The following is an 11,826-nucleotide window of genomic DNA, read 5'->3' on the forward strand; positions in this document are numbered from 1 at the left end:
TACCTATAGGGATGTGACGCCTATCACAGCACTCATATATAACGTCCTTCAGTATTATCACCAGCTTTCACATTGCTCAATAGCTAATTACCCACCTCCATCCCCAACTCCGCCTCTTGTCAGTCAGGATTCAGCCTTCTGATTCTCCTTGAATCAGACCAATTTCTAAAATGTTACATTAAATTATTGAGCCTTAATGATATCTGCAATACATTGATGTTGGTTCTGTTCTGTTGACACTGGGGGGTTATTGCTGCTCTCCCTACTCTTATTCACGCTAGCCTGCATGGATGCGCACGGAGTTCTTGCCCAGAACAGAACCATACTGTCAATCCAAACTGTATGCTAATCATGACAATAGTGGTCCTGACAGATATACATATGTGTGTGTGTGTGTCTGTGTATATATATATATATATATATATATATATATTTCTGTCATGACAACTCTCAGAGTGATTTGCATGCTAATATACATGACAATGTTAATGAATTTGGTCTTTGCGGAATAGATCTGCTCGACTCCTGCTGCTGCTGTGGCAGAGCAATTACCGAGACTTGCTACTGCCAATACATCCACAACATGATGCTGTGAACATGTAAGGAATATTACTGCTGCACATATAACATGAATAACTCCATAGGATACATGATCACCCCATAGCAGATCTATATCTATATATATCTATATAGATGGAGCTGGGGAAGGTGGAGGGTTTCTGAGTGCGCTGCTACTGCTACAGCAAACACTGCCAAATATTTGAATGTTGAGCAGCGAGCTCATTGGCTACTGATACAGGAGAGAACCAATCAGCTGTGCCATGTGATAATTATGTCATTATTGCATATTGAGTTAGATCTATCAGACTGTGCCATCTAGAGTTTCATGCCAGAACTTTGTGTCTGTGTATATATATATAAAACAAACTTTAGTGACCACAAACTTTTGTTTCTGCAAGATCTAATGATTTGTAAAAATAGCTGATAATCATTTTAAATATCAAGCAAGTTGATAAATCAGAAGACTTCAGTAAGTCAGTAATATGTATGGAAAGGTTGCGCAAAATAAATCTGTCTGTTTTAGATTGCCATGTTCTTTGGTCGGCCCGTGTTTGTTTGTTTGCTCTGATGCAGCTGAGTAAACAAACAGCATTTTGCAGGCTCTCAGCATCGTCCAATTAAAGCGTTTCATCAGCCAGAACAGGAAAATGGATGGTTGCAGTAGAGGGGTGTAACAGCCGGGCTTTTCCATGCATGCAGACACTTTCATCTTATGAAGGACTGCATTTCGCCCCACACTCACAATCAAAACATGATTTTGGTAAAAACAAATAATCAGCCCTTATTCTGCTGTGGGCTGATGTTGTCGCTCAACAGTAGATGACCCAGAACCCCCAGTGTGTCCTTAAAGCGACGGCAGCGCTGAGATGTGTGGCACGCCTCGCTGACCCCTGCCTCACAGCAGGTCACAGCATCTGCTGAAAGCAGCCCTCTAATGAACCCACAGCTCCACACACACTCTCACACATTCACTCACAAGGGCAGGCAAAGGTGTAAGCCAGCTTCTTCCAGAGCCCCTCATTTACTGCCAGCCAGGGGTACTGCCCATCCTGGACAAAACCTCTTCACGTGGAGAGAGCTCATGCAGTCACACTGCACAGCAAAAACAAATGAAAGGATCTGGCACAAATACAAAGTTTGTTGACCATAAAATCACACAATGTAACTATATTATCACCTAGTTCTTTATTAAATCTGTTATATAAGTATTTCCAACTTTAAACGCATACATACAGTGTCACATACAGCAATTTTACTATATAGCAAAACTCAGCTGCGTGATTGTTTATATTATTGCAAAAAGGCAAAAAAGTGTATTATCACACAGTTCTATATTTTATATTTATAAGTTTGATATATATTATATGCATGGTATACTGACATAAAGTAATATACAGTTTAGAAAATCTCAACTGCTTGATTTATATAATCGCAAAATATAATCTATATAATCGCACAGCTCTTTATATCAAGTTGTGTATATGCATCCATATGTGACCCTGGAGCACAAAAGCAGTCTTAAGTCGCTGGGGTATATTTGTAGCAATAGCCAACAATACATTGTATGGGTCAAAATTATTGATTTTTTCTTTTATGCCAAAAATCATTAGGATATTAAGTTAAGATCATGTTCCATGAAGATATTTTGTCAATTTCCTACCGTAAATATATTAAAACCTAATTTTTGATTAGTAATATGCAATGCTAAAAACTTCATTTGGACAACTTTAAAGACGATTTTCTCAGCATTTAGATTTTTTTGCACCCTCAGATTCCAGATTTTCAAATAGTTGTATCTCAGCCAATTATTGTCCTATCCTAACAAACCATACGTCAATGGACAGCTCATTTATTCAGCTTTCAGAAGCTGTATATATCTCAATTTTGACCCTTATGACTGGTTTTGTGGTCCAGGGTCACATATTAATACTCGCATAGGGTAATATATACTGTACAGCAAACCTCAACTGCCTGATATTTGTCAAACGCGTCGATTTTTACAAAGCTCATCGGTCTGAAAAGCGAGGTGTGCTGTGATTGGCCAGCTATCCAGTGCATCGTGATTGGCCAAATACCTCAAGCGTGGAAAGGAAAACTTGAAATCGCATCATATGACCCCTTTAACATCATGATTTTATGTAAAGCTGCCTTGAAACAATGTGTATTGTGAAAAGCCCTATATAAATAAACTTGACTTGAAACTGAGAATCCAGAACTAAGGGGGGGGGGGACATAATTTGCTACAAACTTTGAAATCTCTTCATGCACCAGCGTTTAAAATTACTATGATTATGATGGTGATAATTATGATAATGATCAAGTGATCAAGGTGACAATTAAGATGTAAATCGATGAAGACAAAAGATATTTCTTTTTGAAAGAAGGTGATAATCTACATTCTCAAAACTATTGCTTATGCAAATTTTAGTTATTAACAAGTAAAAAAAAATAACTGAAGTGATCAGCCTGTTGATAATGAAAGATAGACTATGTCACAAACACTTCATCTTCATTGTCATCACTATACAACAGTTACGTAATAATGTTAAGGTATGCCATCTATTTTTTTTTTTTGACATAGCAGTTTCTTTACATTACATTACAACTTTTAAACTGATTTGTACATTATTGTAAGCATGCATAGTTCACCAAATATGTTTGTCAGCTTAGTGTTGTGTCCTTTTTAGTGTTATATTTTAAGGATTACAGTGGTGGCCAAAATGATTAGAACACTAGTATTTTCACCAGCTAAAAATGGTTTTAAGTCAGTTATTTTGCTATCTTTTTGCTGTAGTGTGTCAGTAGGCTATCTTTTATGTTCAAGAAACCTACCTGCGAAGCTTCCTGAAAAACTCTGCGCAAGTGCACCGAGGGCAAAAGCTGCTTTAAACGCAAAGGATGCTCACACCAAATGTTGATTTAATTTAGTTAATAGAAGTTAATTGATAAAGAAAATCTATTTATGACATTATTTTTGACAGCATCCTCATTTTACAGTATTTTTACACAAGTGCCTAAAACTTCTAACTGTACTGTAGCTTCGCAGGTAAGTTTCTTGAAGCATCTTGGAGACGTCTCCACAGTTCTTCTGGATTGAGTCTGTCTCAGTTTGTTCGGTTTCTTCATGTCATTGCACTGTGTGGAGCAAACAAAACTCTCACTGGATTATTACAATTAATTGCAAAATTCATGTTTGGAAATGCAAACTGTTATTTCCTACTAACACACTACAGCAAAAGATAGAAATAACTGACTTAAAACCATTTTTTAGCTGCTGAAAATACTAGTGTTCTAATCATTTTGGCCAACACTGTACTTTTTTACAGTACATCTTTTGTTGGAATAACAAGCTCAGTGATCATCATTCGGTTTGGCAGATGCGACTGTCCTGCTTTGAACAATTATAGGACTTCCGAATGTGCAAAGAAACTTTGATTGTGTGCCGTACTGGCTAAAAAAACAAATAAACCTGACTGTTTTGTGACGTGACTTTGATGATTAGCATGGATAAGAGTGTTTTCCTCCAGATTCCCTCTTGTAGGAGTTTGCTAAAGGAAGACGGGACTGAGAAACCCAGGGAGATAGTGTGGGCTAATTGGTAAATCAGACTCAAGAAGTGAAGGATTCTTTGAAACTACAAGCCAGCGGTCGTCTCATGAGCAGCACAAAGTTGCCTAAAGGAGACGCTGTAAACAAATCAGACCGGCTGCATCCCGAGAGCTACAAGAATGTGAGGATGTCCAACATCCAGTCCAGTGGATATAAAATGCCTACACACACCTCTTTATTTTTTCCTACACTGAAAAAAGGTCTTGAAACAATTTTTACTCAGGAATGGCTAGTAAGTTTCTCAAATAAAAAAAAGACAAATAATTGACAAATAGCACATAAACAAGTATCACAAGTAACACATTTTGTAGAAAGACAAAAAAGTAATCTCTTGTTAAATATACTCCAGTAATCTTGGTTTTATTTACAACTTATACAAGTATTTTTACAGTGTACAGATGTTGCTGATTTTTATTAGTAAATCAGCATCCGTTAAATGATGACCAGAGGATCATAATTCATTTTCAGCAAGAGTTTAAATGTGAATGGCCCTGTGTGCACACTTATCCAACAAGGTTATTTTATGTAAGTCTTATTTTTCTTATTTCGTTAAAAGTTTCCATTGTTTGTTACATGAATTTTGTTGGTTTTAATATGGAAAACGTGATTTTTCTTGGATTCTTATTTTTACATCTCAAAAAGCTGCATTTGGGGTGTGTAGACTTTTATACCCACTGAATATCCTCGCATTTCTCACATTCATTCACTCTCTGTGGATACTGGCTGCTGAGATGCCAGACTCTGGTAAGGAGTGAAACCATTCCAGCTGCTAGCATCAGGGATTAATCAATAGATCTTCTTTCCAGTGCCTACAAATACAACGTATCTGTCTGTTCAGTCCAGAACTTGCACATCATTACTGTCCTTTCTGCTTTTCAGTTGCCAAAGTTTTACTACAGGTTGGGGTCACCTAACACATCATTGCTCTTTACAGTATACACAGTACTAAAGCTGAACTACCGCTTGATCTGTGCAGATTTCTCTCCTGATTCAGACTTTTCACTGGAGGAAGCTTTTGTCTTCTCCAGATGTTAACTGATGGACTGGAGTGGTGTGGATTATTGTGATGTTTTTATCAGCTGTTTGGACTCTCATTCTGACGGCACCCATTCACTGCAGAGCATCCATTGCTGAGCAAGTGATGCAATGCTACATCTCTCCAGATCTGATGAAGAAACAAACTCATCTATAAATTGAAGGACCTGAGGGTGAAGACATTTTTAGCAAATTTTCATTTTTGGGGGAAATATTCCCCAAACTATTTTTGAATTAGATTTTATATTTTTTGATTTTCATTTTAATTTTAATAATTTGTTGTGTGTGTGTTTTTGTCAGTTGTGTTACTTTTTTATTTGATTGCAGTTAATTTTTATTTATAATTATTTATTTTTAGTTTTAGTTTTAGTTAACAATAATTGTAAAGAATTCCAATTCAACCCTGTTTAAAATATGCACATATAATATTAAATAGAAACACACAGATTGATTAGCTGTTCACTGAATTCGTGCTGTCGTTTCTGACTCTCTCGGAGCTCCTCTACTATCCGCTTTCTCCATCTGAGGTCTTTAAAAATTAATTCTGTCGGCAGTGACCCTTTGGCCTTTTGCATCTCAGGCAATACTGCGGTTTCTTGCCTCCTCCCACGCTACATCGATGTGCTCCTGCTACAGCTCAGCACGCTGGCTTACCCATCAGCCCATGCTGCTGCACATCACCATCCCAACACCATCTACACACATCCGCAGAGAAACACAACCCAAACTGCCCTGGATATCGAGTCATTTCGCCTCATAGTCATCATATATTCTAATGTAAATAGCAGCATGATTGTTATATGATGAACTGTGTTTTCACCAGAAAGAAGAGCATTTTAATTTAAGTCTGATATATATTTGAATAAATGCACAGCACATTTGTTGTTGCATATGGTATGTATAATATATAAGGTCAGATATGCAGCCTTCATGTCAGAGGGTTTTGTGATGTATTTGCCAAAATGATCAAGAATGACTTGAAGCAAAGGTAGCATGCTATACACTATCATACTTTGTCACTTTCAATAAAGGCATTTTCTAAATAAGACAAAAAAATGTAAATGTATTTTCTCTCAGGCAGACAAGCTACACTGTACCTGTATTTCTTTCTGGTTTCAGGCACAGCATAAAGCATTATGCTGGTTACCTATATAAAATTTATCAGTTTCAGCTAGCAGGGCATACACACTTGACACTTTCCAGAACGAAACATAATGCATTAAATTATGATGAAATATATTCTGTATTTCAGCAAAGTTTGACCTTGCAAAGAAAGTGCTAAATCATACATTTTAAAATGGATTGTGGAGGAACATGCAGTACGAAAGTTCTGAATGTGACAGACATTGCAAACACAAAAAAACGTAACAAATGATTTATACGATCACTGATGGAAAAGACCATTTATTTTAAAATGGATTGTGGAGGAACATGCAGTACGAAAGTTCTGAATGTGACAGACATTGCAAACACAAAAAAAACGTAACAAATGATTTATACGATCACTGATGGAAAAGACCATTTATTACAGAAATAATATACTTAATTGTGAACTGAATGTAATGCTTGGAGACTTAATTGCATGCTTCTTGCAATTAAATGAAAACGCATTATACAGTAGTTTAAATTTATATTTAATAGATCCCAGCAGACACAAGACGTTATAAGTTGATATTTGGTTAAAATTCGGTTGCGACGTTGGATAACCAAAATTCAATGTCAATTTAACGTCTAATGTCAATGTCAATTTGATGTCCAATACCGACTGCTGACGTTGATATTTGTTGTTGTTAGGTTATTTAACCAAAATCCAACGCCAAATTGGCGTCAAATATTGACATCAACCCGATTGTCATTCTCAATCAAAATGCAACAGCTGTCCAACATCAATCTGACGTTATATTGACGTCCTGTGCTTGCTGGGATAGTTCACCCAAAAATTGAAATTTTGCAATCATTAACTCAGGTGAGTGTATGAAAAAAAATTAATCTGAAAAATGTTGGTAACCAAACATTTGCATTGACTTCCATTGTATTTTATCCATACTATAGAAGTCAGCAACTAAATTTTAACTTAAGTTATATTAAACTGACTTAAATAATGAGTTGAATCTTGTATAACTAACTTGTATAAATAATCCTCTGCAGTGAATGGGTGCCGTCAGAATGAGAGTCCAAACAATTCATTAAAACATCACAAACATATCCAACAAGACATTTTAACTTCAGAACATCACCTCCGACTAAAATGCAAGTCTATAATCCATAATGACGCTTCCTCCAGTGATAAAGTCCATCTCCTGTTGTCTCTCAAAATCCAGCCACATATTTGTTTAGAGCTGTTTTGGCTTGTAAACGGAGCTTGATCTGTGCAGATTTCTCTCCTGATTCAGACCAGACCACTTTTTCACGCATTTCTCCAAATCGGTTACCATGAAGAAACAAATTCATTTACATCTGTAAAGGCCTGAGGGTAAGTACATTTTCAGCCCGTTTTCATTTTGGGGTGAACTATTCCTTCTAAGGTGAAATTACACTAAATCAAACCCTAATCTCTAAACACTATAGCATAGCATATGCATTATCTGTACATAATACATTATCTATACATAATATATTGTATAAAATTATAAAATCATGTTTTTCTTTTTCTTTTGGTGGAAAAAAAACATTCTGGCAATGACTTAAACTCCTATAATCTAAAGAAACTTTGCATGTGACATCCCATCATTCTTCGACAGGAGAAACAGGCACTGTTTAGAGACTGGGCTTTTTCTAACGCACCTTTTAGCTAGAAGCACAAATATATAAATGAACACAAATTATTCTTGATATCTGATTTGATATATCATCAGCAAACGTTATATGAAATTGCTGCATGATTAGATAAGACCTTAATCATGTTCAACTAAAGACACCTGCATCTTAATCAGAGAAGAAACATTTAGCAGAAAATCTCATTGTCTGCCTCAGTGGTGTGAAATTGATTCTGCTATTTTTATTTCCCTTTATAATTGCAGAATGAAAGCAGCACATGCAGAAAGAAGCGCTGATGTCTTTAAACTACAATCTGTGATAAGGACGACTGAAGGTGTCTTGTGATCTGGGACCTTTTCATTTTACATTTGCGCAATTTTATGTAAACTGCCCTAGAATTGTTTTTATATACAATACTTTTCATATACTGAAATCTTATATTTAAAGAACTATCTGATGCTCACCAAGGCTGCATTTATTTGAATTAAAAAAAAAATAATAATACATTAAACACAGTAATATTGTGAAATAGTAATACAATTAAAAATAGCTGTTTTCTATGAGAATATATTGTAAACTGTAATTTATTTATGTGATGTGCAGCTGAATTTTCAGCATCATTACTCCAGTCTTCAGTGTCACATGATCTTCAGAAATCATTCTAATATGCTGATTTGCTGCTCAAGAAACATTTCTGATTATTATCAATGTTGAAAACCGTTGTGCTGCTTCATATTTTTAAAACAGTTTTGATACATTTTATTTTTGAGGATTTTTTGAACAACAGAAATTTCAAAACAACGTCATTTATTTGAAATTTGATATAACATTATAAATATTTGCTGCCACTTTTGATCCACGCTGATTTAAAAAAAAAAAAATAGCACATCACAAAACATGCATTTCTAGCCTAAATTAACAAACCAGCAGTAATTGACAGTGAATTTTTCAAAACACATCTACACAACATTAGAATCATATAGCTATATCTAACTAAACTAGGTTTTTGACACATTTAACACATTTACAACGTGTTACACAGCTTGATAGCTACTGATATGTTGAGTTTTTGCTTTAAACCACACAGAGTAGCTGCCACAGCAAATATATCAGCACCCTGCTAATGTGCATGACAATTAAATCAATTTTCAAGCATTAAAAATAAAGCAGGATTCAAGGAGTGTAACGTACCCGTGCATAAACCTCTGCAACAGGAGCGCACACACACACAATGACAGGGGTGTTTACCTTTCTTTCTTTTTTTCTTTAATTAAAGCATGCTGTAAGTGTGAAATTAACTCTCTCCTGCTCTGAGTGGGCGCCTCAATCAGATTTCTTTGTCTCTCACGTAATTATCACCCGCTATAATGAGAGCACAGCACGCATCCACTACCAGCAGGATGAAAGCGAAACTGTAGAAATAGTAAAGGACAGACAGAAAGAGAGAGAAAGAAGGAAGAAGAGAAACAAGTGGGCTGAAGGAAAAGAAGGGCTGGTTATTAGCACCTTGAAGAAAGAAGCCTGCATGCCGAGTCCCGTGATAATTCACCGTTCTGCCTCCTCGCTGTAGAAATGCAGAGAGCAGAGGAGACGGGAATATGACAGAAACAATACACAGGGAGATAGATGGCACAATTCGGAGGGGAAGAGATCCGGAGAGAGCAGCAGGAGTCTCGACTGAGACAGAATGGCCCTTTAGACTTCTGTAATAACGTGTAGATTCATCCTGATTAGTTTGTCTTGTACTCTGTTTTCGAATCGCTTCTGTTCTTTGTCTACATGAGCTGCCAGCTGTGCCCTCCGGCTGAAAGACAGATAACTTACATTCTCCTCATGAAAGAAATATCACTCACATATATTTTTAGCATTGGGAATGTTATTCTTAGGGACACCGGAAGATAAAGGGTCACTCTTGAAAAGAAAGGCTCCCAGGGACATCAGAAGATAAAGGGTCACTCTTGGCTCCCAAAGGGGGTTTTGATGCGATGCCATTAAAGAACCATTTTATTGGTTCCCCAAAGAACCGGTCATGAACCGTTCCTGGAACCTTAGAACCGAAGAAAGAAAGAACCGAAGAAAGTTTTAACAATACGAAGAATGCTTTTCTATGGGCATCCATTCTAACTTTTAATCTGTAAAACCACATCTATTTTCATGCTACTAGTACTTATTTTAGCTACTCTATTCCATTAATAAGTATTACTTATTTGTTAGCTACTAGTGCTTAATTTTTAGATACTAGTAACTTAAAGGTTACATTATATACTAGCACCTATTAAGATACTAGAACTTATTCAATAGATACTAGCACATATTTATTAGATACTAGCACTTATTCCAAATGTAGAAGAGTTTGTTACACTTTATATTAAGGTGTCATTGTTACAGTATAATTATACATTTAAGTACTGAGTAATATTAATTAACTACATGTACTTACTGTATGGTTAGGGTTAGGGTTTGGCTTAGGGTTACTTGCATGTAATTATGCATAATTAAGTGTTATTATAACAGTAAGTACATGTACAAGGACACCTTAAAATAAAATGTTACCAAATTTTTTTTATTTTCCTAGTAAAAGCTTTATTTGAACTCCACAGTGGTTATTCTGACTCAGTAAAAGTAAATTAAAAAACAAAATGTGACTAGTATAATTGTTAAGAACTGGATACTAGTGTCTAATAAATAAGTACTAGTACCTAATGAATACTTACTGGTAACATTTTAAATTATTATATCTTACTAGTAAGGACTGAATAGTTAATATCTGAATGACAGATCCAAAAAAAAATAAAAATAAATCAATGGTAAAAATTTGAAACGTTTTACTAGTAACAGCAGTATACTGTAGTTAGTCACTATTGAAATAAATAATACAGTATCTAATAAATAACAACTAGTATGAATAAGTGCTAGTATTAAAAAGTTGCTATTAGCACTAGTAGCCAATAAGTACTAGTACTTAATGGAATAGATACTAGTTGCTAAAATGATAAGTACTAGTAGCATTAAATTAGATACTAGAACATTTTAAAGGGGACATAACACACACAGTTTTGCCCAGTCTCATGTTAATCTTGAGTACCTATAGAGTAGTACTGCATCATTCATATCTCCAAAGAGTATTTAGTTTTATCATATTGATAAAAGAAAGATACAGCTTCACGATTCTCTCCGAAAACAGCCGAGCTCCTGGAGGCATGCCGTGGGCGGAGCTAAAGAGTGACGAGCACTTAAGCGCTGATTGCCAACAAAACACAGGCATTTGTTCATGTAACGCTGGGTTCTTTGGGAACCTGACTAAGGTTATCTTTCCTTCACATCCAAAAACACACTTCTTTGGAGACATTCTTCTCGAGCGAGTCTTGTGTAGCGCTGCCGACGACGTCAATGGGCTGCTCTCGCTCTCGCTCTGGTCAACATGTGCCCGTACAAGGCATTTCTGCCCTTTATGACGTCATGAAGAGCCACAAAAAATATATTTTATGAAACTTTTACAAACCCAGAAGGAGAGTATTTGGCAAAGAAATACTTCCATATCGTTTTTTCACCAAGTTTAGCATGAGAATCCAACTCTTTAACAGTGTAAATAACTCAGAATGCATTAAATAGCATGAAGCAGCTTTAAGGATTAAATGTTAACAAAGCTTGCCATACATTTTTAACATAAATAACCTTTTGTGCAATGGAAAGGTTCCACTCTCCTGAGGTGCATCTATGGTTCCACAAAGAGCCTTTAACATCCAGTTAATCTTTCCATTCCACAAAACTTTCTTTATAATTGAAAAAAAGTGTTCTTTAGATTACTAAAATGTTCTTCACACTAAGAAAAAAGTGAACCAGAAATGGTTCTTACATGGCATC

Source organism: Sinocyclocheilus anshuiensis, unplaced genomic scaffold, assembly GCF_001515605.1.
Source record: "Sinocyclocheilus anshuiensis isolate Anshui unplaced genomic scaffold, SAMN03320099.WGS_v1.1 scaffold161, whole genome shotgun sequence".
Lineage (NCBI taxonomy): Eukaryota > Metazoa > Chordata > Actinopteri > Cypriniformes > Cyprinidae > Sinocyclocheilus > Sinocyclocheilus anshuiensis.